The sequence below is a fragment of the Topomyia yanbarensis genome, unplaced genomic scaffold, assembly GCF_030247195.1.
Source record: "Topomyia yanbarensis strain Yona2022 unplaced genomic scaffold, ASM3024719v1 HiC_scaffold_20, whole genome shotgun sequence".
Lineage (NCBI taxonomy): Eukaryota > Metazoa > Arthropoda > Insecta > Diptera > Culicidae > Topomyia > Topomyia yanbarensis.
The window spans coordinates 271,566-297,047 of record NW_026683382.1 but is presented as its reverse complement, the minus strand read 5'-3'; the positions used below and the strand labels follow the sequence as shown (position 1 = coordinate 297,047).

At 42.4% G+C, this 25,482-nt stretch overlaps 1 protein-coding gene across 11 annotated transcripts in view; it reads left to right on the top strand.

Annotated features, from left to right (window-relative positions):
• Nucleotides 1-25,482, top strand: part of LOC131694918 (leucine zipper putative tumor suppressor 3-like) — an 84,819-nt gene that overhangs the window by 1,955 nt on the left and 57,382 nt on the right. For 3 of the 11 annotated variants that reach the window (XM_058983446.1, XM_058983447.1, XM_058983439.1), the window contains exons 2-3: nucleotides 930-1,342; nucleotides 15,915-15,949. The gene's annotated coding sequence lies outside the window, so the exon portion shown is untranslated. The remainder of the gene's footprint in view (nucleotides 1-929; nucleotides 1,343-15,914; nucleotides 15,950-25,482) is intronic. The other 8 variants (XM_058983442.1, XM_058983444.1, XM_058983443.1 and 5 more) reach the window with 8 other exon arrangements.

Genomic DNA, 25,482 nt, shown 5'->3' with positions numbered 1-25,482 from the left:
TTCAAGACCATTTAGCCGTGACTCTTTTGTGAATGGAAAAACCTTCTCAGTGCTCTCCACCGTTAGCAAAAGGTATGTAAGAACACTTGTGAGGAGTTTGCACACAATTTTCCTCGCCCGTTGGTTTCGCAGGGGAGCATTCCAAAAGGGGAAGCGAACCTACCATCCTGTGGATTAAGTTTGTCTTTCTCATACGTCGACATATAAATAATAGTCATATTTAGTGGCTGCTACGTTATATGCATAAACAAATATTTGGATACGTATTTGATATCACAGAAGATGCGATTTTCATGAAAATTTGATATCCATTTACCTGTATCTCCGGAACCAAAGTTCCGAATCTCACGATATTTAATAACGGACTTTAGATAATAAACCAAAGTGTGGAGTAATTGTCCTTTCTTTTACGTCAGATAAAAATACAAATATATTCACTTGTTGCCAGTTCTGCCAGATCTACTAAAATGTTAGAGCATGTTCAGGAGAATTTATGCGGTTCCATCCTCTTTCCCTCGAGTCCAAAGTACACAATTTTCACGGTATCGCTTGAAATTTCTCATTTATATATTTTACATTGCTACAAAACTCCGTCATGGATAACTTCTCCGTGTTCAACCCCAACACAGGTTCAGCGCGAGAAAGAGTAATTATTGAATTAGACCCTCGACTCAATGTTCTTCGATTGCTGCTGCAGCAGCTACGAATCGGTTATGCTTGGATAAACACTAGACACCAGGCGGCTGCAAAAAATCAATTTATTTATAGCGAAAGCCCTCCCTAGAACGGCTCTTAGCCGGCAAAAAATAACAACAGCAACAATACCTCACAACGGTAAAGCACTGGGAAAATAATTGATTAAATTATACTTTGGATTGCTAGCTGATGAATAAATCAATTTGATTCCCTTCCCCTTCCCACCGATCCAGAGCCTCAGTAATCCGAACCTCCGCCTGTTGATGGAAAATTGCGCAAGAAAAAACACACCCGTGAAGTGATCTGCAATCGAACAACGGTGTACCGAGTCGCTGTAGCCATAGTCCCCAGGTGATCATTTTTGTAAGGTTTTACTACTGGCCCAGTGTGTAAGTGATTCGTTACAAACAACAACAACAAAAGTGCTCCCAACAGGTTCAGGTTCAAGAAAATAAAAAAAAAAGTATCAAATTGCAAACGCTGAATCACCACCCGCCTTTTGTGATCGTCTCGCCGTGTGTGGGCCGATATTGACACACCGTGGTTGCCGGAGAAAATAAAAGACCAGGTGCTAGACGGAATCCACACTCGTGGAGTCGAGTCTAACCGAATCCAAATCGCAGTAGGCTTGTTACGACGTATGATGGTAAGTAGATTTCCCTTTTTAGGTTAGAATCTAGCAGTTGTGAACACGTGCGCCAGCAGAGGCGCATCCAAGCCATCTTTGATCCGACCGCGAACATACGCGATTTTATGCCGGGGATGATAAAGCATTTCTATCCCGCCCGTCAGAGCGGCAACAGTTGGACGTGACGTAGACCTTAATTGCTCGTTTTATGATCGGGCGGACGATGCCCAAATTGAACACCCGCGGGGAGAGGGAATTAAGATATTCTGAGTGTTGGTTTTTTTGCTGCGAAATTCTGTTCAGGTAGAATTCCAGCTGTCTAAATGATTGGCGCATCCAATATCCCCTCCGGGCTTGCCGTCAAAGGTTTGCACAGCACAATCCTTTAAGTGACGGCTGCGGATAGCGGCGAATTATAGTTTTAACTTCTTATACGAAACATTGTACCGGACGAGGCGGTTAAGCTGTCTTTGTCGCTGTGTAGTGCACAGTCGGACGGTTCTTGCTCGTCGAGCAACTGTTGGAAGTCGGTTTGGGTTTGTTGCAATTCAGGTACCGAGCAATTATTCGTTTAGATTGTAATAGGTGTGCGATCACTGTACGTAACTAGATAGAGTGCTAAGGATTTTGATGATTTATTTTCGAGCGTTGCCCTACTACAGCTGTAAAGCTAGGGTCTCGGAAGGGCTCCCCCTTCAGAATCACTCACTACAATTGCAGACGAGTAGGGAAATTTTCACCCACTAAAACGCCAACTGCACCGGACCGTGATGCTGACATTCATTGTACGGTTCAGATATATGCGGGCGTAGGAACTTCACCACCGCGAAGGGTTCGAGCGTTTGTACGTTAACGTGTTTGATTACGTGGGCGATTACGTTGCATTAGCGAGCGAACATGGGCGTTTGTAGGTTCCCGCTTGAGACCGCGTTTATTCACTTCATCATCGGGGTGTTTTCATGTTTGCGAGACAATGGGATTTGGTGTTCGTGGATGATCGCGAAAGTCTTTAGCGTTTGTATGTTGTATGTATGTGCTGAATGCTAGAAGAGAGTGACATTTCCCGTATCACTAGGGTTCCGGGTCATGTCGCCATAGGACGCGTTGTTTAGTGGATATCATTTTTTTTGATTGGTTCAACTGAAGTCACGACCCTAGGCTACTAGGGCCGAGGGTAGGAACTTTCGGACGTGACCGATTCATGATTCATGAAGCGAACACGTGTGTTTGTAGGTCCGCGTTTGAGACCGCGTTTATAAGTGCCAAAACGTTCACTTAATCGCCCGACTAGTTCGAGTAGATCGTGAAGTAGCTTCGGCAAATGGTCGTCGGGTCGCATGTGAACTGAAAGTCACGCTCCATCCAGAATCGCAGAACCGACCTCGACATCTGCCCGGGTAGCATCGGTTTCCGAAGAACTTGCTCTGCCGGGGAGCTCTTAGTCGGAGTAGGAAAAATCCACCGTCAGGGACCATTCCGAGTAGTCCGTAGCGAATCGCTGGTATGAATCTTCGGCGTTCCAGTGAACCGGACGCAACCTTCCACCCGGAATCGCTGGACAGAGTTTGGTACTCTACCAGACAGCATCCAGGCAAGAATAGCATGCCCGTGAACGGTTTTGGGGGACATTCTTTCGTTGGGGAACTCTCTACCGAGGTAGGCTAGCTCCACCGACAAACTACCAGTGTAGGGTCGTGTCGCGCATCAGAAGCGGTTAGTCTAAGCTTTCACAAAGAATGCCAATAGTTCAGTGAGAAACGTGGTGAAAATATATATTTAAGCGAAACTTTTGTGCAAGATGCTCAACAAAGTACAAAATCATAAAGGCGCCGAATACAGTGGAGAAATCAAGCTGAAAGTTCTACAATCATGTGTTCTCAGCTTCCTGGGCACCTTGTCTTCTCTGTTCATCATAAGTTCGACGTGCCTGAGGAAGTTAGAAGGCAGAATATGCCTAAGTTTGACAAAAAGTACATGATTTGGCAGGGAATTTACTCGTGTAGAATGTGAAGCACCTCGTTCGTGACAGTCGAAACCGAATGGGCATATGTACTTGAAAGAATACCTCCAAAAGCGTTTATTTCCATTTTTTGAGGTCTCACGGTGGACAAACGCGTTTATGCTCGGATTAACCTCTGCAGTTTATCACATGACAGGACTGTGAAGAAACTGCAACATTATCGAAATCCCTGCTGTTAAGAATAAATTATCCACTGCATTGAAAACCACTACAAAGTTTTCAACAGCGTTTGCCGGACAATTTATGAAAATTTTATTTAGGTGTCTGTTGTTTCGATTGCGGAAGCATTCTCTCTCACACAATCTTCATAGCAGTCCAATATCGCACGGTAGTTCGTAGCTTCGGATATCCGTCTCCAAACATCATTTGTTTGATACCGTGCTAAAAATCTCTGATTGACGGAAAAAATGTCAGCTCTAGTCGGAATAGCGATGGTGCATAAAAATCCCTGCCGGTTATAACAATCTTGTGCAGATTCTTCCACAGCTGCAGATTGCCTGCTAAACCGAATATTTCTTTCGGTGCTTTTCGATCTGAACTTCTATGCTAGCTCATTTCAAACCAAAAATCCATTGTCAATCACAGCCTGCTGCTAAGGTGGCAATTTTCTCAGCATATTTATCTACGCGCTACCATCAGCGACGAACATAAACAAATAGAACAACAGCATCAGCTTCTCTGGGGACACAAGCTAAAGTGCTAACGAAAGCTAAAGCGACACTTGAAAAACATAACCTCAATCCGTGTGTGTGGGAAAGTTTCCCGTCTGCCTGCCATATGTTGCTCCGGCATAAACGAAAGTTGTTTATGTACGCTCAATATTCATCAAAACAATAAAATTTTATTGAAACGACCGCAGCCTACGACGAGTTCCCCCGCGTCGCGGCTGTTCACGCATAAGTGAAAAGTGGTTGAAGGTGTTAAAATCTCGACTTTTAGCCCAAATTTTGGGCTTCACAGGCGGGACTGGAGCGGTGGCCCTTGGTGGGTTTTCGATGCAGTGAAAGCGTACCTTGTAGGTGCCTTACTCGTTGCTTGGAAAGGTTGCTGCCTCCTGGCCTGGGGCAGCTTTAACACTTTCTTTTATGGGTTACAACCATTATCAGCCAGTCAGTCGTCAGCATCTCTTTTACTGGAAAGCCCACTGTTACCGCTGCCGCTGCTTCATCAGCCACTAGGCAGGACTCATCTCGAACGAGGACTGCAGGTCGATGGCAAAATCGAACGCTATCCCACGGGACGCGTAGCACGGTGGTATAGTTGGACTGTATTCCTGGACAATATTGTTGACCTTTCTTCGTTAATCTGTTCAAAGATGATCTAAATTAATCGTGAGGATGGACACTTTTGTACCCTTTTTAATTTGAAATAAAATCCTTCGACTTGAAAAAAATCCAATTTCACAATAGCGATTGAAACTTTGTTATGGAGCTAAATATACGGTGGGGAACAACTCTAACTTTCAAATTTTTTTTCGATTTTGACCTGAAACAGTTCCCAGCTTCTCCTTTGTGCGCCGTGGCCAGCAGCCTACAGACGTCTTCTCGCGCTCGGAACTCGTGTGTGAGAAACGATGAAAGTATAAATGTCAGTTTAAGCGTTTAACAAATAAATTATTGTAATCTGTTGAGTGGTAAAAATATCCGCCTCTGCTCGCGAGACCTCGGCGAATACCTCCTTATCCTAAGTTAAGTCGATCAGACTCCGCGAGTTGTGTCGTCTTTTCGCGAAAACAAAACCTGAGCTGGTACTTTTTACGGCACAGAACTGACCACGGTCGACGGGACGCAAGAGGCAAGCAATGGGTAGGATTTTCTTTAATTGGTGGATGTTTACGATTGTGTACCATCCTCGTGTGTACCCGGATGACTTTCGCGTCAAGCCGGAGGGCGAAAAAAGACGGCTTAAAGTAGTTATCTTCACACGCACACACTTTCGCGAAGAGTGTACAAAAACGGCTAAAGCGGTGGCATCTTGCGGCTTAACTCGACAACGCTTTCCGATCACCTACTTATTGCGTTCGAGTTGTAGTGTGGCGTGATGTGACGGTTTCTAGTGGGAAGCCAGGGATGGTGTTAAACTAATCTATACTAATTTGCACATTCTTCAAAGCGACCGCTCACCAGATATACGAATGCTTTCTTCTCTCAAATTTGACCATCAAACGGCTGTCAGACAGGCCGCAGCAACAGTTGTGCTCTTGGCACACTGGAGAGGTGTTTTCCTGTCTGTGTCGCCGCAGTCGCTGCCGCCGCGATGGCAGCAGGCGATGATTATTGATTTTGCCCAAAACGTCAACTCGGGTAAATGATGTCACCGCGCTGCTGCAGGGTGGGAATGCTAAGCCAACAATAAATTAGAAGAAAGTGCACTAACGGTTACTCTAGGCTGGCATCATGTTCGGCAGGTTGTTTGAATAGGATGGTTGTTGGGGCTTTCGATTGGACAAGGAGGAAGATTAAGGTGACTGGTTCATAAGCCATTTATCGCATGTTCGAACCCCCATAAGGAAGGTTTCTCTGTGTCAGTAGGATCGTAGCCTAAACCACGACGATAAATAAAGGGTGGAACTTGCATCACAAAAATGGTGTATTTTCTTATACCGGATACAATCTTAGAACATTTTGAAGTTCTGAAAATGCGGCAAGAAAAGCTATTTTGATAAAAGTGGGGTATATCATAGAAAACTCCACAAATGTCTCTTAAAACCAAGTGAAAGGCACAGTCTCTTCAGCAAAGTTATTACTTATTATATTCCCAACAATTAATCGACAAACTGATACTTCTATGAAAAGAGAAAACTACATCTATATATCTAAAAGGTATATATATATATATATATATATATATATATATATATATATATATATATATATATATATATATATATATATATATATATATATATATATATATATATATATATATATATATATATATATATATATATATATATATATATATATATATATATATATATATATATATATATTTATATATATATATATATATATGTGTGTATATATCTTCTATATATATATATAAAAGTCAATGTTTGTATGTATATGATTTATGGACTGCCAAACGGCTTAACCGATTGCCGTAAAAATTGGTACATAGTAGGCATTTGTTATGGAGCGTGTTTGTGTGCTATTGGTTGGGAACTATCTACCCGCCAGATGGCGCTTCGGAACAGTCTGTGGTTTCCTCCTATTTCGTTGAAAATCGCAGCACCGCGCGATGGGATTAGCTAGTATTTAATAAACAAACTTTGCTGAAGACACCATAACTCAAAAATCGTTTTTTCGTGCTCAAACATTTCCATAAATTTTGCTGAAGATATGTTTTCTCTGTCGCTTACAGTTATCGATTTATGGGACGTTTTCTATAATGAACTCCCTAAATTGAAATTTTTAAGCCTAGCCAGAAAGTTTTCTCGCGAATACAGGGTTCAGAATCATTTTTGTTGCATCAAAATACACAAATTCTGAAGAGACCAAATCGCTTTGGCTTATTTGAAAAGAGTTGCGACAAATTTTGTGTTAATTTATCCCTGGTTTTTGAGCTCGTATAACTTGTCTATGGTCAAAAACTATATTTATATCATACACTATTCAGAAAGCGCTGGTTTTGACCGATTTAGTTTTCCTTCAAAATGGTGATAAATAGGTTCAGTTTGTGCCTGGTGTGAATGGCTTACTGAACGAGTAAGCGCTGACGTTCAAAGACGCTTTCATTTGACACCTTTTGCTCCAACATCTTGTGACCAACTATTTCTATCGTCGACGACAATTGTCGTATTCTGAGGTGCGACGCAGTTAATTCGGGATGCCTCGAATCTCCCACCACAGTCGACCAAGCGACCGTAAGCCGTTCGGATACTGTTCGTGGGATTGACGAAAGGATCTTCCTCCACGCTCAAAATGGCTACAAGGCTTCGCTCTCTGCTTGCTGAAACTGATCCGTCCTCCAACAACATCGAGGTTTACTACCAGAATATTGGTGGCCTAAATTCATCAACGGACAGCTATTTACTCTAGCGACCACGGGCTACTATTATGACGTCATCGCTTTGACCGAGAGTGCATCAGCAGGGTTCTTGAACCACTTCGGTGAGTCTTCGTGCTATCACTCTCTACTGGAACATTATCTTCCTGCTGGAAAGCAGCGCACATGTTTTCAGTTCATGAAAAGGGAAACAAATCGAACATTGATAGTTATCGGGGAATCTCGCGTTTAAGTGCTCCATCGAAACTATTCGAGCTGGTTGTTTTCGGCCCTATTTCCTTCCACTGCAAATACTTTTACATAAACGAATTACAACGACCAGCCTGCTCTCGTTCACAACATATGTACTCGATGGATTCGCTGACGGATTGTAAACCGACGCTATTTAAATTGATCTATATGCGGCCCTCGGCAAAATCAACCATGATATTGCAATAGCGACGCTGGACAAACTCGGTATTCATGGACAACTTCTGCGCTGATTTCGTTCCTACCTCGCGATGGAAAGCAACTCGAAATCAGCATTAAGGACTGTCTAACTGCACCATTCTTCGCTACATCCGGCATCCCACAAGGAAGCCATCGCGGTCCACTAATATTCCTCCTCTACTTTAATGGCGTCAATGTCAAATTGCAAGGACCCCGCCTTTCCTTTCGCCGACGACATGAATTTTTTTCGACAAATACGGGACAAACCGAGGCCGACTTTCTGCACAGTGAACTGGTGAGCTTTAGTATGTGGTGTGATCTAAACAGAATGGTATTAAATCCGAGTAAATGCTCAATGGTTACGTTCACGCGGAAACGTCAGTTTAGCTACCATTTCTTCGACTCGATTCAGTTTAACTACCATTTCTTCGACTCGAGCATTTCAAGACACTCACGTCAAGAATCACGGAGTCATCATGAATTCGACACTAATGTTCAAACCACATACTTCATACATCGTGGATAAGGCATCAATACAGCTTGGGTTCATCTTCCGAATAGCAAAAAACTTTAAGGACGTATACAACCCATGGTCGCATATTAAAATGTCAATTAAAAACTGTGGTATTTTAGTGATAGTCTTCTAAACTAGCAATAGTTGCCCATCTGTTAACGAAGCTTGATAGATAATGGCGCAGAATATCCTGCGTATTTAAAAATTCAGATTTAACATATACATACATGAAGTAATAATTTCTGGATTATTGAAAAACAGTGCGCTTCATTTAAGGTTACACATTATGGAGTATTTACGAAAAAAAACTTGCGACAACGTTCAAATAATTTACGTTTAACCCGCCCTACTCCACCATTGCTTCTTCTTGATGGAGGCACTCTTCATCTTGAAACAGCGTCTCATAGCTATGAACGTCAGATTGCAGCGTCCGGAAAGGCCACAGTGTAGTTGGTCAGCCCATTCCACTGTACGCAGCTCACCTGAGTTCGAAGTTCCACTATCGCACAGTGTGTTAGGCTCTTTTTCATTGACGGTCAGATCGTCCAGAAATACTAATAACTTTTTAGGTGCTACTAAAATCGTTTTTCGGTACTTGGACATTTATAAGTAGTGATGGAAATCTGAAATCGCGTTTTTACTCCATATATTTAGATTCCTACAACTATTTTTTATCAATAATTTCAGCATGGTAGGATGTTTTGGCTCTAATTTGGAACAAAATCTCAGATTAGCGTGGAGTAGAAATGGCTCCGTGATGCTGGCAATTATTTTTTTTAACCCCTACTCTACAGCAGTTTATATATCTGTTTACTTTTAGGGGGCCCTTAGCTCCGCAGTGCCCAGGGGCATCGAGAGGTTTTAAGAGGCACATGAGCGGCAAACATTCTAAACAAGTGTAATTAATCCTTGTAAATTGTCGATTGTCCCATACGAACCTCAAACACGTTTGTTCAGTAGTTAGGCTTTGGTTTAGTAATACTCTTGGTGGGACTAGGATTCGACTCAAGGGTGGGTAAATGAGACTCATGTTTTTCTTGACCCTCTAGTGTATGTTTGTACAAAAAGAAACCCCTTCAGATTTTTTTTGGATTTGGTTATAACAGAACATTATTAAACGTCAAAAAAATCGAAGTGTCATAATTGCCTAGTGTAAAGTAAAAATGGATGACGGTTTTAATTTTTCAATATGCTTACGGAACGAAAAAGGACTCTAAATTTATCCTGATCTTAGAGACGATTCTTTTTAGGTTGGTATGTTTAATTCTGGCATACCATTCTTGAAAAAGACAGGGAAGCATTGGCTCGTCCATAGCACCATTCCAGATCCCCAGCTAGGTAACTGCTCTATACTCCACTAAGTCATTTCTAAAAAGCCACAGCGCCAACACGAAAGTGCGTCATTTCAATTTGCAGATCTATTTTCCATTTGCGGCGGCTCAAGACAAACAAGAAACCGAAGCTAACCTCACCCAGCACTTTTATTGCACTCCGCACTCGAGAAAAAACGCTATAAATGTTGACTTTGCGACCTTTCGGCCTCACTTTACTTTCCTAGATGCTATCAAAACAGTCGAAGCGAGTGTCAGTGTTTAAAAATAGCTATACGAGGCAGTATAATAATAAACCCTGACCCGAAGGAGCAGCGTTAGTTGAATTCCTACGACAAACCGAAGAAAAACAACGAACATTTTCGTTTGACCGCTCAGCTCTTCCTTCCCTCACACAAGTAATAATAAGATGTAGGTAATATTGCACGCCGAGCTAAGCAAGCCTCGCCAGGTACCAGAGTCCACCGTAAGCGGAACTAAACGCTAGAGCTCTCCATTTCAATGTCGGCGCCTGCTTTGCTCCGGCCTTCCACAAGCGGTAAGCGGGAAATGCAATTTACCGAGCCATTTGAGCCCGGGGCAACACGACGACGACGGTGACGACGCCTTCTTCTAATAGCCAGTTAAACCATCATCTTTTTGGAATGCTTCGGGTGGCACACGAATCCCGATGCGCACAAGGCAGCACCTGATCCCGGCGACGAGGCCAAAGCAACCCCAATCACCGTGTAAAAGTTATCAGTCTGCACACTATAATGAGATTGTTGTTGGTTCCCGCCCCCTCGAGGGGCCTTGCATTTCTCTATCGCGAGAACGGAATTCTTCTCGTGACTTGTTCACCCGTTTCGACCGAGGAAGCAAATAAACAAAGTATTTTGCGTTCGTTGAACTTTCTTTCTCCCCGGTTGCGAAATAGTTGCTTTTTAGCACGAACATTATTGGACATAAAATTGGTCTTTTCGCCACTAGGATAGTCTCGTTCGCGAGTTAGTAGTCTTGAAGTTGTCAGCGTAATGGCATCCTCCGAGTGTAGGTTGTTAGAAAGTTCGTCTAAGACACGAACGCCCGTTGCCCTTGTACCATCGACCTACATCGCTTCCTCGATCCCATAGTCATCGTCATCATCACCACTGCGAACGGGAGACGAGAGGGGGTTGAATAAATAACCAACCATCGTGATTGGGCATGCAGCCGGGAATTGAAAGGAGTCAGGTTCTTGATTAATTTTCCCATGGCGAGATGAATCTCGCCGCCGCCGTTACAAACGAAACGCGAATAAAAAGTTCCTCCTCGAATGAGGCACTGATGACGCGGACGGCCCAATGATAAATATAGCCAAATCAAAAGCTTATGACCGGTCTTGGCCACAATATTTTTCCTTCGCAGTTGAATTGTTGCTCTTGAAAGCAACACAAAAAAACAAACTCCAGGGAAGGTTCAACAGGGAGAAAAGAACTTCCAGGTCCAGGTGGCGCGGGTAAAACAGATGGCTCGTCGAAACACAGCAAGCGAGGTGAACATAGGCGGCGATGATCTCTCAATAAAATTTTCACACGTTCCCGTCATCCAATCAAGCAGTGCTGGCGAGGAGAGAGAGAACAGGGTAAACCCGGCGTCAGTTACAACTACCCCCATCTGACGGCGCACGCTCGACTCTGGGATCAAGTCGTAATTTGTGATTTACTTGCCGGAGGAACAACTGAAAACGATGAAGATGATGTATAACAACACAATGTTTGCTTTACAGTGTTATTTTTACGTCGAGAGCAAACGAGCGAGCCTTAAAACCATGTTCGACGGTATGTTTACAATTTTGACAACCTACGTTGTCATGGGCAGTCTGTTTGCTGGGAAATGGTCGGCGAAAGATAAGCACAAAACTTGACGCACGAACAAACGAACGAATGAAATTGCCTTATGAGTGGATGGATGGATAGACCTCGATTTTTTGACATCCGGTTCGGTCCGAATCAGAAATCTCCCGTGATAAGACGGTTTGTTGTTATTGTCATAAGTGACGACAGTGTGGTCGATTGTGAAATTCTTCGATTTTTTGACGTTTCCATCTCTTCCAACAGCACAACTATCCCGTTTGTTGCGACCGGTCTCGAAGCCCCGCATTCGATTTCGCTTTTACAGGCGGTACACTCCGAGCCTCACCACATGGTGACCCAGTCCAGGCAGGGTTCGGGTAAGCATATATACCTACTATGCGAAACAACATTAAAATTTATATGCGCCATCGAACGTCAGCCTTCCTCTTCGCTTCACTCTTCAGGGTTGGATTGACGCCTGAATCGCTTTCAGTTTTGCGGAGTGGTAACCGACAACGACTTCGACGACGATGGTGTCCCGCGTGCCAGCTTAGAGTGAATGCTGTGATTCGGACCACCCGTCAAACGAAAACGAAAATCATCATTAAGAGGACAAGAAAAAAAGCAGATAATCATCTCCTCGACTAGGTTCCGCCGTCCCCCATCCCGTCGGCTGTCTGCATTCCCGAACCGACTCTGATGGCCTAGCGTTTTGTCTACGGTGTATAAATGTGTCCGAAGTTTTTTTTTCGGAACGCCTCAATTTATTGATTAGATTTATTGATCTCGTCGGATGATCACGATTTGTTCTCTTTCTCGAATGTGCGAGCTCTAACAATGGGAATCGAGTGGGGAAGCCAAAGTTCAAACCATTGTCGGATGGGGGTTTTGTCGAAAGCTGCACTTTCGGTACTCGAGCGCATATAGTGGGGAAAGTTCGTCTAACGGTAGATTATGACGCTGGTATGATAGACAGAGAGATTATTTGTTTTCTGGTTGCCGCTTGACAGCTCTAGTATCAACGGAAGCCTGACGTTCGCCAAAATGAAAAAAAGAAAACAGATTCAAATGGAGCATTCGGCGTAGTTTCACAATATCTATAAGTTTTGTAAGCCATACATTAGCGCTTCGGGTTTGGAAACTGGATAAATATTGAAATTAAACGAAATGTACCCATAAAACCCATAAAACAAGACGTCAGTAAGTTTTATCATTTCTCTAAGTGTATATCCCTGCTGAAACAGTAACAATAAAAGTGGGAATAAGATACATTTCTTTTAAATTACACGCAGTATTCGTACATTTACAAAGTACTTCAAGAGCGTCCCTTATTTTTATTCCAAAAGTAATTAACACTCTACTTTCTACTTCTGCCCGAGTTAGACGCACAATCGAGCCAAACGACCAAACTCTCGATTTAGTGTGCATTGTCTTGAGAATAAAGAAAACATTTCATTTATTCTTGCCATCATGTGTAAAGTTGACGAAAAAGCTCTGCTCTGACCCAACACAGCGGTCGTTGACTTTAAATTTCGTTCAATAAGACTGAGTTTTCGTGAAGTGGACGGTAAAAATAGAGTTTAAGGACGTCGCCTATCTTCAGCGTCATCTCCGCAATGCTGTGATCATACCATTCAACACGTTAGTCCAATCTTATCGTTTCATTTTGCGAAACAAATCAAAGCACGTGATTGAAAGTAACAACATTGGAATTAAGATTCCCGTAGAAAATGACTATATAGACGTAAAGCTACATGATCTGTCACCGCGTACCCCTCCTGAGCTAATTTCAGAATGCATGTCGTAATACGGAGAAGTTTCTTCTCGGATACTCGTAACGATGTTATTGTGATGAGGACGCGGGTTGAAAGACCTACTACCTCCTGTTTCACAATAAACATCAAAACTCACGGAGCCACTATTAAACAGACTACGTTATCACCCATGAGGCTCAAACTCCTACGTGTAAGTATTGTAATCAAACAGCACACCATGGACAACCTTACGCGGAAGATGCAGAGAATGCATCACAACCGATTGGCAACGCATCTACGGCAAACCTACCCAAAACAGAGCTTTCAATACCAATGCCTGAACCACAAACGGTAGCCAAAATTTTGGCAGCTCTGTTCAGGTCATATTGACAACCGCAAAAGCAGCATTGAGCACCCCAAAATCAACTGTGAGCAACATTAGTGAAGAAGTCAAAAAAATGACGACGGATTTCATTCGTTCCCGAGCTTTCGACAGAAGCAGATCGTATATAGCAAAAAAAGTAAAGGTCTTTGTCTAAGATAGAGTCATTGTTTATCGGTGCCCCTGCTAGTGCAGTGAATCGATCCGGTGAAGACGAATGGACGCCGCTAGAGAAGCTGAGTATTCGTTTTCTTTTGACTTTTTAACCTTTTCACCGCTACTTTATATATTATATTCCCTATATAACCTCGTGCCTAAATGGCCGCGGGTGAGAACAATTTGAATCTTCTTTCAATACTCCTCGCATAAAAAAATATCCAGACAGTTCCAATGGACTATGGGTGATCTACTTTCGGCCCAACTCGAAATCGTTGAATATTTTGGAAATTTCACGAGAGCTGACTGCTCACTAGCCTACCGTAATTTAGAGAACACTTGTTTGAGCTCATAAAAATACGTGTTATAGTGAATGATCTCGACCAAGCAAACCAGATTGCTTGCGGCGAGCATTTTATTTGCGAAGCAATGTAGGGTATATGTACCTGCTACGGCAGTGGAGATCGATGGGGTCGTCGCCGACACGACAAAGTGCGAAAACCTGTTGGAGTACGGGGTTGTTTGCTTTAGGGGCCTTTCACTTAAACATGTGATGATTCTGGAATGCAAGCAATTGTATTCAGCAAAAGCTGCGGATAATAACTTATTGTGTGTCAGACTCACTTCGGGTCATTTTCTCCGAGTCTTCTCTTCCTAACCATGGTTCGACTACCTGTTCGCCTGTTTGTGCCACGGGTAATGAACTGCAGCAATCGCAAGTAATTGGGTCAAACAGCCACCAATTGAAGCGATAAGACACAGCATGGCAAATGAAAGGAAAAGCACGAGGACGACTGTTACGGCAGAGAAACTGAAGAGTGTATATACTGCGGGGCCCTCCGCACGGTCTTAAATTATGCTCTGCGTACAAGCAGCGCAGGAACAAAAGTCAGTGCTCCGTTAACCTTCTGGAAGTTGCGCAAATAGCTCACCGAACGAGCTTTCGCTGGCGCCCTAAGATGAACGATGTAGAAGTATTCCACTTTAAAATAAGTCTTGTCCAATGAGGAATAAGGAGATTCATAATATTTCGATGTATGAATGTAGTGATCGGTTTATCCAACCCGTGCGTCTAATCAAAACAGTCTATTGGAAATTTAAATTACAATATCTACAAAATAATAACTCGCATCATTGCTCTAACACAAAAAACTGATTGAAACGTTGGTAGGAAGCTCGGTCAACCAACCGATCGAACGGTTACTCGGTCATTTAGCTAAACCCCACCGTAACCAATGAATCTTTTCGCAGTTTGCGTTCGCAATTTCGGTCACACCGAAAAGGAACTCTGGTCGACCGGCTGCAAAATCGCGACAATGTCGTTTACCCATTTATGGCCACATTAGTCGAGGGGGATTCCGGGCGTGCGTAAATAAAAAGTGGTCAACCCTTGACAAATTTCGCAACGATCAAAATTAATAAACTGACTTCCAGGGCTGATGGAACATGCGACAAAACAAATCAACATTCAAGTGCGCCAAGGCGAAACGAATTTATTACACAGACATATATTTACAAAAGACGAACATTAATTGGCTGTCGATTGTTGCTAAATTTGTGTCCTGTCGTCGATTCCGAACAAGCGGAAAGCAGGGGTAGGGAAGTAGGGGGTCCTTCATCTTAATTTGTCTTGCAGCCACCTACTACCACCTCACCCGGGAATGGGCTGCTGCACCCCAAAAGGCGAGCAGGAGACCCACTGACTGATGATGACGATTTATTTATATACATTTACGCAGAAATGTCAAGTCGGCTGGGGGGGGGGCGTACCGATCGACGGCAGCCTTAGCAATTTGGTCACGCCATAATTTGCCACTACCTTCAACTCGGCCAGCTGTACGCGTCCTTCGTAGTAGGCCATTTTGGTGCACTGTTGTTACCTCATGGAGGTGGGTTTTATTGTTATTTTCTGCCCGCTGTCCGAGAGTGGAGAAGTGTGGAATTTTGCATACGATAATTTCGTATGACTGCGTTGTGGCACTTAATCGGTTTGTTTCGTTCTTTAGATACGTACCGATTTGGGAAGGTGCTGCAATTAACTGCCTTAATCGATGCAAATGTCACGGTTTTCAGATGTGTCGGAAAGTTTTTCTGGTTTATTAAACGTTCGCAACCTTGATTATCGTTTTTTCGACAGTTTAGACGTCTCGATATGTTAATAATTTTGCTTTCTTTCTTTCAGAACACGATGCCTACTTGACTGGATGTTAGTTTAGAGTAAGTTTTTAATTTAGATGAAGTAGGAGAACTGCAATAGTGTAATTATTTTCACTGCTAAAACTGCAACGAACTTCCTTATTCCAAGTGCAACGGAATTATTACTCTAAAGCCGACAATCCACTACCGATGCAGAGGAAACCCGTTATATCAACGGCACACTGCCTGTTGGTAAAAGTGAGTTGTCAAAATCAAAAATCCAGTTCCTCGCAACTGGGCACTTAATTCGATAGTTCTTATCAGCTCAAAAAAATTCCACCATTTGTCAGTCCGAGTCAAAAATCTGTCCATTTCGGCGGATTTATCGTAATTCACAGAAATGACTCTAAATCCGAAACACAAGAGTTCGGGTGAACGTTAATAAGAGACGTCCTTTCCTTTTTCCCACAGTCAGAGCCACGTTCGGTTACATTGTATCGGTTATCTAATCGGAACCTCTTTGCTGTACATTTATTTGCATGTGGCAAGCAAGCCTCAACCGTACGCACCTTGGGGGGATGCCGGCGGATAACGCAAACATTGAAAGTAACGGAATCGCGGACAGCACTCGTCGTTTTTGTGTTCGAGTTTTCTCGTTGATAACTTGGGAATTTTCGAGATATGTATTCGTCGTAGAAGGATAAAGGATTCCTATCCAGCAGCCGTCTGATTCCCGTGCATCAGGATCTAGAGAGAACACAATAGTTCATTACAAAATGTTTCCTAAAGTAAACTCACGCTTAGTTGAACAAAACTGCTTAACGCTGTTTAATTCTAAGTTCGAATAAGAGTTAGATCTTGGAGTTGAGCGTGGAATAGTCTCATATGAGCAAGCTTAGAGTATCCCAGCGATTTAACCTTTTGTCTTCTACACGCAGGAGTCAGGATATTTTGGGTTATTAATGCGAATCACCTGAGTCTGCGGCATGTCCGTAAAGTCACTTAGTGAGCTATGCTGCTGGATTCACTCTTAGTCGCTAATAAAAAAGGAAAAAATATGTAGGAATATGGTATGAATTGACCCCGTTTCCGATCAAAACAGCTTATATACCAAACTAGTTTCATGTGCATTCTATTGACAGAAGTCACTCAACCATGAATTTTAAAGAAACTTTTTTTTTTAAATATTCAACTGGTATGAGGCAGCTTGCAATGTCGCGAAACTAGTTAATAGCTGTATCATTATTAAGTAATTACCAGCAGACACGGCATGAGTGGTCACTTCCGGTTCAAGCAAAACTCACCTGTCAAAAAAAAGTATTTGTTGATGAGGTCATTGCTTTGCAATCCACTTTAACCAAATGCGCCCTAATAGTAATAAGGGTTCTGATCTCCAACACCCGAGGGATAGAGAGAACAGCTAGCCAAGAAAAGACGTAAAGAATCAAAGGTCGACTCTAGCTGCCGGAATCGGCTCCATAAACGGCACAAGTCGTGTGAAACGTGTAGTACATTTCCGCTTTCAGCTGTGCCTTCTGTCATCGGGCGGCAGGATAGAAAGAATCTGAAAGCCGCTCATCGGACACCAACGAGTGAAATGTTGCCTTTTGCGGTGCAACGGCACGGCGCGGCAAAGCTCCTGCACAGACTGGCAGGTAGGTAACTAGCTTATAGTAGTTGCCCTGCAATTCCTCAACCGGACCCGGCGGGGACCAAAAGAAAGCTTGTTTCTTTTTTTTTGTGCCAGCACAGCATACATTTTTTCCGGTCTTTCCCAAGCCTTTGCGCCGGGAACCTATATAGGCACACTGGTCAGGCTCGGTCAGGTACCACAGAAGGAGTGGAAATAAGTATTTGAATTTAATGTGCCGTGCACATGATCAACCACCTCGCAAAGCACGTCATTCGTCGTCGTGCTGGTTGAATCGAACAAAACGGTCGCTTGATTCATACAGAGGTGCGGCTCCAGCAGCAGTGGCGCGTACGATCACTGGAACCGCAGGGAGGAAGTACGGCGAAGTTGTTGGCCTACATTTTATTTTATCTCCTCGGTCCATGAGAGCTTTTTATGTAAAGTCACATACATATATTGTTTTCTTTCTGCAACTCTATCGAGTGGATCCCCCTGCGAGAGCAGAGTCACTGCCAGCGATGCGAGGGCGGTTGAAGGAGACAACGGCAGGAATCTGGTTGGGGGAAAACCGTATGTGCCGTTGGGGAGCGATTCGGACACACTACGGGCAGGTACCTAGCTAGCGGGTCCAAGTGGAGTTCAAGGGTGCCAGATTGAAGACAACTGTGCAGAGTTTGTTTTACTGATTACTGGCAAAAACTGAATGTGTTCTGGGATAGTGGTGGAAGCAACATTAAATCAGTTTTGTCATGAAGTTTACTCTTATTTGACAGTAAATTATTGAGGAAGAGTTTGTATTTGAATCGTGGTTGCCACTGATTCAATTGAAAGTGGGCATTTCGAAATGAAAATTCTCGGCACTGCTCCGGATAAGTATCTTGATTACATCGGTACGTTAACAATTATCACCAGACAGGTTTTTTTTCTGATATTTGGTTCCATTTTTGGAGCAAAACTTCGAGCACAATGGAAACAAAGTTTATGTACGCATTGCCTAGATTGTATGATTGGCTGTACGAGCGGCTTTATAGTTTAAAATCTACAGTAACCAGGTTGATCTTGCTACCAGTCATACACGATTGTGGTTACAAATGGTTACATGGGGTGAAGATATTCTTGCTCCGAGAGATATTACACTCACATGTAGTTTTCCTTACAGGACATTCCGTGTGAAGATTCCCTCTCGAGAGGAGTGGTTGTCTGGCTATATGGAAAGACAACAAACGCAAGTGGTCTGTTACACTGACGGTTCTCTGATGGAGGGAAGTGCTGGTGTCTACTGTCGTGAAATGGGATTGGAGCAATCTCACTCACTAGGTAGATACTGTACTGTATTCCAATCAGAAATATTTGTGATTATGTGCGGGGTACGGGTCAACTGAGTTTGTCCGGCAGAGTTATAAACTGCTGCTCCGATAGTCAGACTGCAATCAAGGCCCTTAGCTTAGACAAGTCACGGTCCAAGTTAGTGGTCGCGTGCCGAACCCAAATCGAAGAACTAAGTATTGTCAACACTATCTGCCTTGTCTGGGTTCCTGGACATTCCGGTATTACTGGAAATGAATGGACAGACAAATTGGCCAGGGCAGGTTCAGCGAATGTGACTTGGTTGGTCCTGAGCCCGCCCTGCCAATTTCGACAAGTTGGATAAGGGAAAAAATACGGTCCTGGACTTCGTCCGAGCACCGCAATTATTGGAGAAATCTACAAACGTGTCGCCAAAAACGTTTCTAGAGCCATCGTGCCCAGTGATTTCGAAAAATCTCCTAAATTTCTCGAAGCTCCACTGCGATATGCTGACCAGGGCTTTAACAGGCCACTGCAAACTCAATTATCACATGGCACCTATTCAGCGCGTTGAGAAGACTTGTGATCATTTCATGTGATCTTTGTGAATCCGACTACGGAGCCTCATATCATCTGATAAGCAACTGTACAGCAGTAGTGCAATTGCGATTTCGAGTTTTCGGCCGTCCTTATATAGACGAAACAATGTTCAGACCACTGAAACTCAGAGACATACTAAAGTTTCTTATCCAATGTGGTAAAAGCTTTAGACTTACTCGCAGGCGTGTTGAACTGCTTATGAGTTCAACTTACCTGCTGCTTGTTTTTGTGCTGCTATTTTTCCCATCCTTCCAATTCTACTTCCCCACACTTCTTTGTCCTTTCCTTCTGCTCAAGAAATGATGAAAACACACGGCAAGACACAAATCCCCGACTATATACAAGGAACGTGCCATTTAAGCCAATATATTCTGATCGTCATTGGTGTAAGCGTTGGATTACATTCAATTTTTTTCAAGAGCCAAAGTGCTTATAATAGCACAGCGTGCTGCCCTTGTATGCAAAAGTGACGTAAACGCCACTTTGGTCAAATTTCACATTTTCGTATTTTTAGGTTAGCTACGAAAATCTTTCAGTGCAAGCACTTCAAACTAAAATACAAAATGACCTGTTGAAACTCGAAAACCCCAAGAGAAGAGAAGACAATCACGTAACCAATTTGATCCAGTCCTAACTTCAATATTGAGCCAGCTTCTCGTTGGTCGTTTTGCCAGTCAAGAGCGTTCATAACATTTATAAACGGGATGAAAATCAGTGCTGCTGAATCTATTTCGGATACTTTTCATACACATAAACAATTCGTGCAAATTGAATTAAAGACCTAATGACGATATAGCTGCGTGTAAGATGGACATGAATAAAAATACAATTTAGCTTTTAAATGCAGTTCAGCGGGAAATCGTGGTGCGATCTTTGAGATACTATTTTCAGTAATTGTGAAAAACATGCAAAATGAATCTGGCAACGACGAACGCTTGTTGTCTTTAGATTTACGGCAGGGTCTAGTAGAGACAATTAAGAAGAGCAAAAAGCCTATTGTCGTCTCTTCTCTTAGCTAAACACGAGGTGACAAAAGCATATTTTTACCCCACCATGCAAGATAAAAATTGATTTCCTGAAAAAGATACTCGATGGCGTTTACGTAACTTTTGCATACAAGGGCAGTGTGGTATTTATGTAAATTGAAAATATCGATGGCAACTATCATTCCACTATTGTTGGATTTAAAAACTTGTTAAAATTACGAACCAACTCAATAATTTGCCAATCAATCTATCAACTTTAAAACGTAGATCTAATATTTTTGTATTTGCATTTAAAAATTTGTGTTGAACTGACTATAAGTCTTAATGAACAAATTTCGTTCAGAATTGGGACATTTCCATGGAAGTTTCTCAGAGATTCTATGATATTTAGTGATTAAAGTTTAAACGATTTTCATTAAACTGGTATCTTGCTCTAACGCATTGGAAAGTCTAGCAGAAGTGTTGGAAACTTATTTATATATATGAAATCACCCAAACAAAATTTTGGAAAGACCACGTGGACATCTTGGGGAGGGAGTTAGGGGTACAGGAATTGCCCACGCTTGTCCACGGAGGGGGGGGGGGGGTTATAAACGAAGATATATGAACGGCCGCTAAATAAAAGTCATCGAAAACTAATGTTAATAAATGAGAAAGGGTAAATTACACCACTAGGTGGATTGAAAGAGATTTTACTTGGTACTTACCAGCCAAAGGATAATTCATTCCGTTGATTACATAGCTACAAATTTCTTTCGAATGCTATTCCATTTTCTTCGATTAGGTATATAATTCATATCAACTACTTACTAGACACTGGCGAAATACTCTCAAAACCTGAAAAGGAAAAGAAAAGAATTTTAATAAAATAATTCTTGGAAAAATTCATTGGACACTGTACATCTATCATTAGAATATGTTCAGTACCTGATCAGTATTCATGACCTACTCCGTTCACTAGTAACCAAATCCAATTCCCCAACCGACACCGTATTTTTGCCAGCAGTGCATCTCTCTCACGGTTCCCACATCTAAGGTGCTCACTCAACAAAGTCGCCCACTCATACTTCAACCTCCACCCGTTAATGGTAGCGATCCGTTCGTCCAGTGCGTCCCGCTGGTCGATCAGTAGTACCCTCTGTGGTGCCCAGGTGCGCAAACAATTTTCTCACAGTATGCCAACCGACGCCGGTACAGACCATGTCTCTCTCTCTCTATCTATCTCCTTTGAATCGACGTCAGTCTGCGGCGAGACACGAGAGCTACAGACCTCCCGAGAATTGAATTCCAAGAATTGGCAGCAAACGGTGCAGCGCAAAGAAACGGGTGAAACGGGAATCACAGCTGATTGATTGAAATGGTTCGCCTGATGCACCCCGCGGAGCGATGAAATTTTCTGGTTCATTTGCGGTGAATGATTGCGAATTAGAAAAATTGAGAGAACCTAGAGTGTACTTTGTTTACATTTCGTATTGGTGTCGTCATTTTTTTTTATCCTCAGCATGACATCATTTTGCTTAAGACCCCCATTCTGGCTGCTGTGTAATCGACTTGACATGAAAAGAGGGAGAGAAATTGTGACAGTTACGACAAAACAGCATTTTTACCAATTAAAACATTAAGGTGTGTCGGCACACAACTGGTAACGAGATCGACTTTCACTGCGCTGCTCGAGTGCTATCCAGTTGTACGCTAGCGGTACAACATACAGATCACCGTGCGCAGAATCATCTCAGGGAGATGCTGAAGGAGAGACACGGTATGCCGGTAATAAACCACAAGCATGCAGGAGCACGTGCAAATGTCATTCATGACATCTCGATAAAACGGGAAAAACGGCTCAAATAGCCTACGGTGTGTGCGGAATTAGTGCCTCAGGAGTACGAAAAGAAAACTGTACTATTCGGAGCAATTGACATCTGCGACAGAGAGAGAGAGTCCAACCAATACCGTAACCCTTCTCCCCACATCACTAATTCGAAACCGTTAATGACTCTGGGGACATGCTGTTTTCGATTAGCATAAACAACAATTCCCGTTCGCCGGAGAACCAACCCAACCCGTCGTCCGCTCTCAGTCAGATCCCGACCAAGGGGGGCAACAAAAGACTGCAACCATCCAAAAGTGGGTAGGCGACAAACCTCTCGGCTGTCGACGCCATTACCAACTTCGCCTGCAATTGTCACAAGCGGATTCTATAAATGGAGTGAAACTATGGAGGCGCTTCTTCAAGTCGGGGGTTTCTTCTCCAAAAGGTCTGATGTATGTTAGCGTGTGTACGCGAAAAAAAGAGAACGAAACAATAATTGTTTCAATTAAAAATTACATAATGTAGCTTTACAGAAAGAAATATTTGCTCATTGTTTTGCTCAAGCCGTTGTTGTTGAATGCTGTAGTGGTCGCACTGCGAATCACAAGTGTGTACTGGGAGTTTACAAAACACACAACATACGAAAGGAAACTGGTCTCGCGCTTGTATAGATCGTTTAACAATCCTCATAACATACATTTTCATTCGCATCGGTTTTTTACCCTTCTTGCCGCGAGTAGTTGGCGAAGCTGACACAAAAGCGGAGGGAAACCAAAACAACAACAAAAAGAGTCGATGATAGCACGATGATAAGAAAACCCACGCGCGCACGACGACGATGCTTCGGAATAGGAGAAGAAATCATGCCAAATTAAAATTCTTTAGCTGAGTTATTCCCACTGATGCCTCTCCGATGGCCGGGCTGTGCGGGCTTTGTGGTGTTATCGGGCCCTGGTCATCTCGTCGCTGTCTCGTGATTCCGCTGCATTCCGCCAGAGAGAGAGAGAGAACCACTGCGGGAGGAGAATTTTCGCGATGGATTAGTCTGGTCCGCAGCGGGTAAAGCTACCGGTCACGAAAGATGCACGATAGGACGCACGCAACGCTTTAGCTGGAGAAGGGCAATGTTGATTGTTTGCCTGGAGAAAAAATATATTGGATCCTGTACAGCGAGGGAGGAGTTTTCGGGGTTAATCACTACCTCCCTTAAACTAAATTATTGCTGGATAAAGGCTTTGAGCTTGAAAATAAAATGCGAAATATTGAAATTACTCGAATCTATAAATAGGGGGAAGCACTTTCATTTCGTTCTCATTACTTTTGCACACATGAAAGGGAACGCATGGTCTATCTTGTTTCGCCTTCTTTCTTCAGCTTGCATCAAACTTTCGAACAATACCGATGCTAGTGAGAACAAAAAAGAAGATATCTACTTGAATAAGGTGGTGTTAGGTGTTTACAATCCCTATCCCGACGGAAAAGAAACGGACTAAACTCTAAATTCTTTAGACTTCGAACAGGTCTTTTTAAAATACAGTATTCTATTTACTATAGTCTATTTATCCCTTTCAATTTAGGCAATGCAATATCGGATGCTTCTTGTTGTTGTGCTTAGCAAAGACAAGAATTTATCTCTGTTTGTTTCACAAATAAGGAAAATCTTCGCAAAGATGGTCAACTGCTTCCTTGTTTCATAAGCTTCGTTTTGTACTTAAGGAATTTTCCGAAGACACAATAATCTCGTTTTCAAATAAAATAAATACCTTGTTTCAATTTATTATTCCTATCGGAATGCAAAGTTTCCCGAAACAGAAAGTCGATATTCTGGAGAGGAATTATAGTATTACCGAAAATAGATTAAGGTTTGTATATGAATATCAGGTGTGATCGCACTCTTATACTCATAATTCCGGAACCAGAACACCTATTCAAATAATATTCAATGGCACAGTATGACAACCCTTCCCATTTTTCCCGGTAACAACAAAAAAAATTCTAGATAAAATCAAATTTTGAGTATGAGGGCAGTTTGGCTTTTAGTATTTCGGATTCTCCTCGTCAGTAACTGAAGCCAGCTTGGAGCCCGTTAGATAAGTCCAAACCAGCACTGAATTAGTGCCAATTACACACTAAATCCAAAAAGTTGCATATCGTGTGTGAATACCTAAATACTGAACAACCGGCTTCTACCGATTGAAGTCTCAGTAGTCGTCACAGAAGCTCTGGTTCGCGAATTAAAATCAAAAATTGGTCTTTTGGTTGAGGAGCAAACGCCTAGCATTATGCAAATTTTTCCCGGCAAAGCAAAACACAGTTTTTGGATAAGAACAAATCTTAGGTGCCTTTTAGGGCACAATACCTGATTTGAACGTTTTGGATTCAGCTTCCTCATCAGCGAATACGACCTTCTGTGCTTACTACTAAGACATTACTCGGAACAAGTTGTTTAGACATTCACAACACGCATGACTTTTTGGAATTAGTGTCTAACTGGCACCAATTTGGTGCTGACTTTGACTTATCTAACGGACTCCAAGTAGGTGTCAGTTACTAACAAGGAGAATCCAAAACCAAACTTTCAGTATTACACCTTTTATTAGAGCGTAATATTCTAATCGGACCAGCCATCTTTGAGAAAAATTTGTAATACTATTTGTCACGTAAAACATACACTTAAAGACGTACCGTATGTCTTTCGATCTCGACAAAGTGAGTCTTATGGTATACAAGAGTCGACTCTCAGTGCATCGGAAAAAATCGAAGTTCGGGGCGTTGACATAGCCTTTGCATATACAAATACAATGACTAGACATAAGAATTATACAACAATGTCATGAGGACCATAATAATAGGTAATATAAAAGTGCTATAAAGACAACGAAGCGCCTTCATAATATTAAGAACCATAAAAGTATCATTAAAAAATTCTTGATTTACTAATAAAGTTAAATACAAATACCATAAAAATAGAAAAAATAGACTATAAAAATTTTCCAAATTTATCATAAAAATACACCAAAAGTACTTCAAAAATTCTTTAAAAATGCTACAAAACCATAATCATAAACCATAAAATCATCATAACAGTACCGTAAAAATACTATAAGCACCATAAAAGCACAATAAAACAAACCAGGTCATGGAAGAAAAAATATTTTTTTAAATCACAGGCATCCTCTCTCCTCCCCTTTATATTGTGACTAAGCCCAAATGTCAAATTTCACATCATTTGGACAATTTTTGACCCCCGTCTACTTCGATTGAAATGTGGTACCAACATCATCATCATCATCGTGGG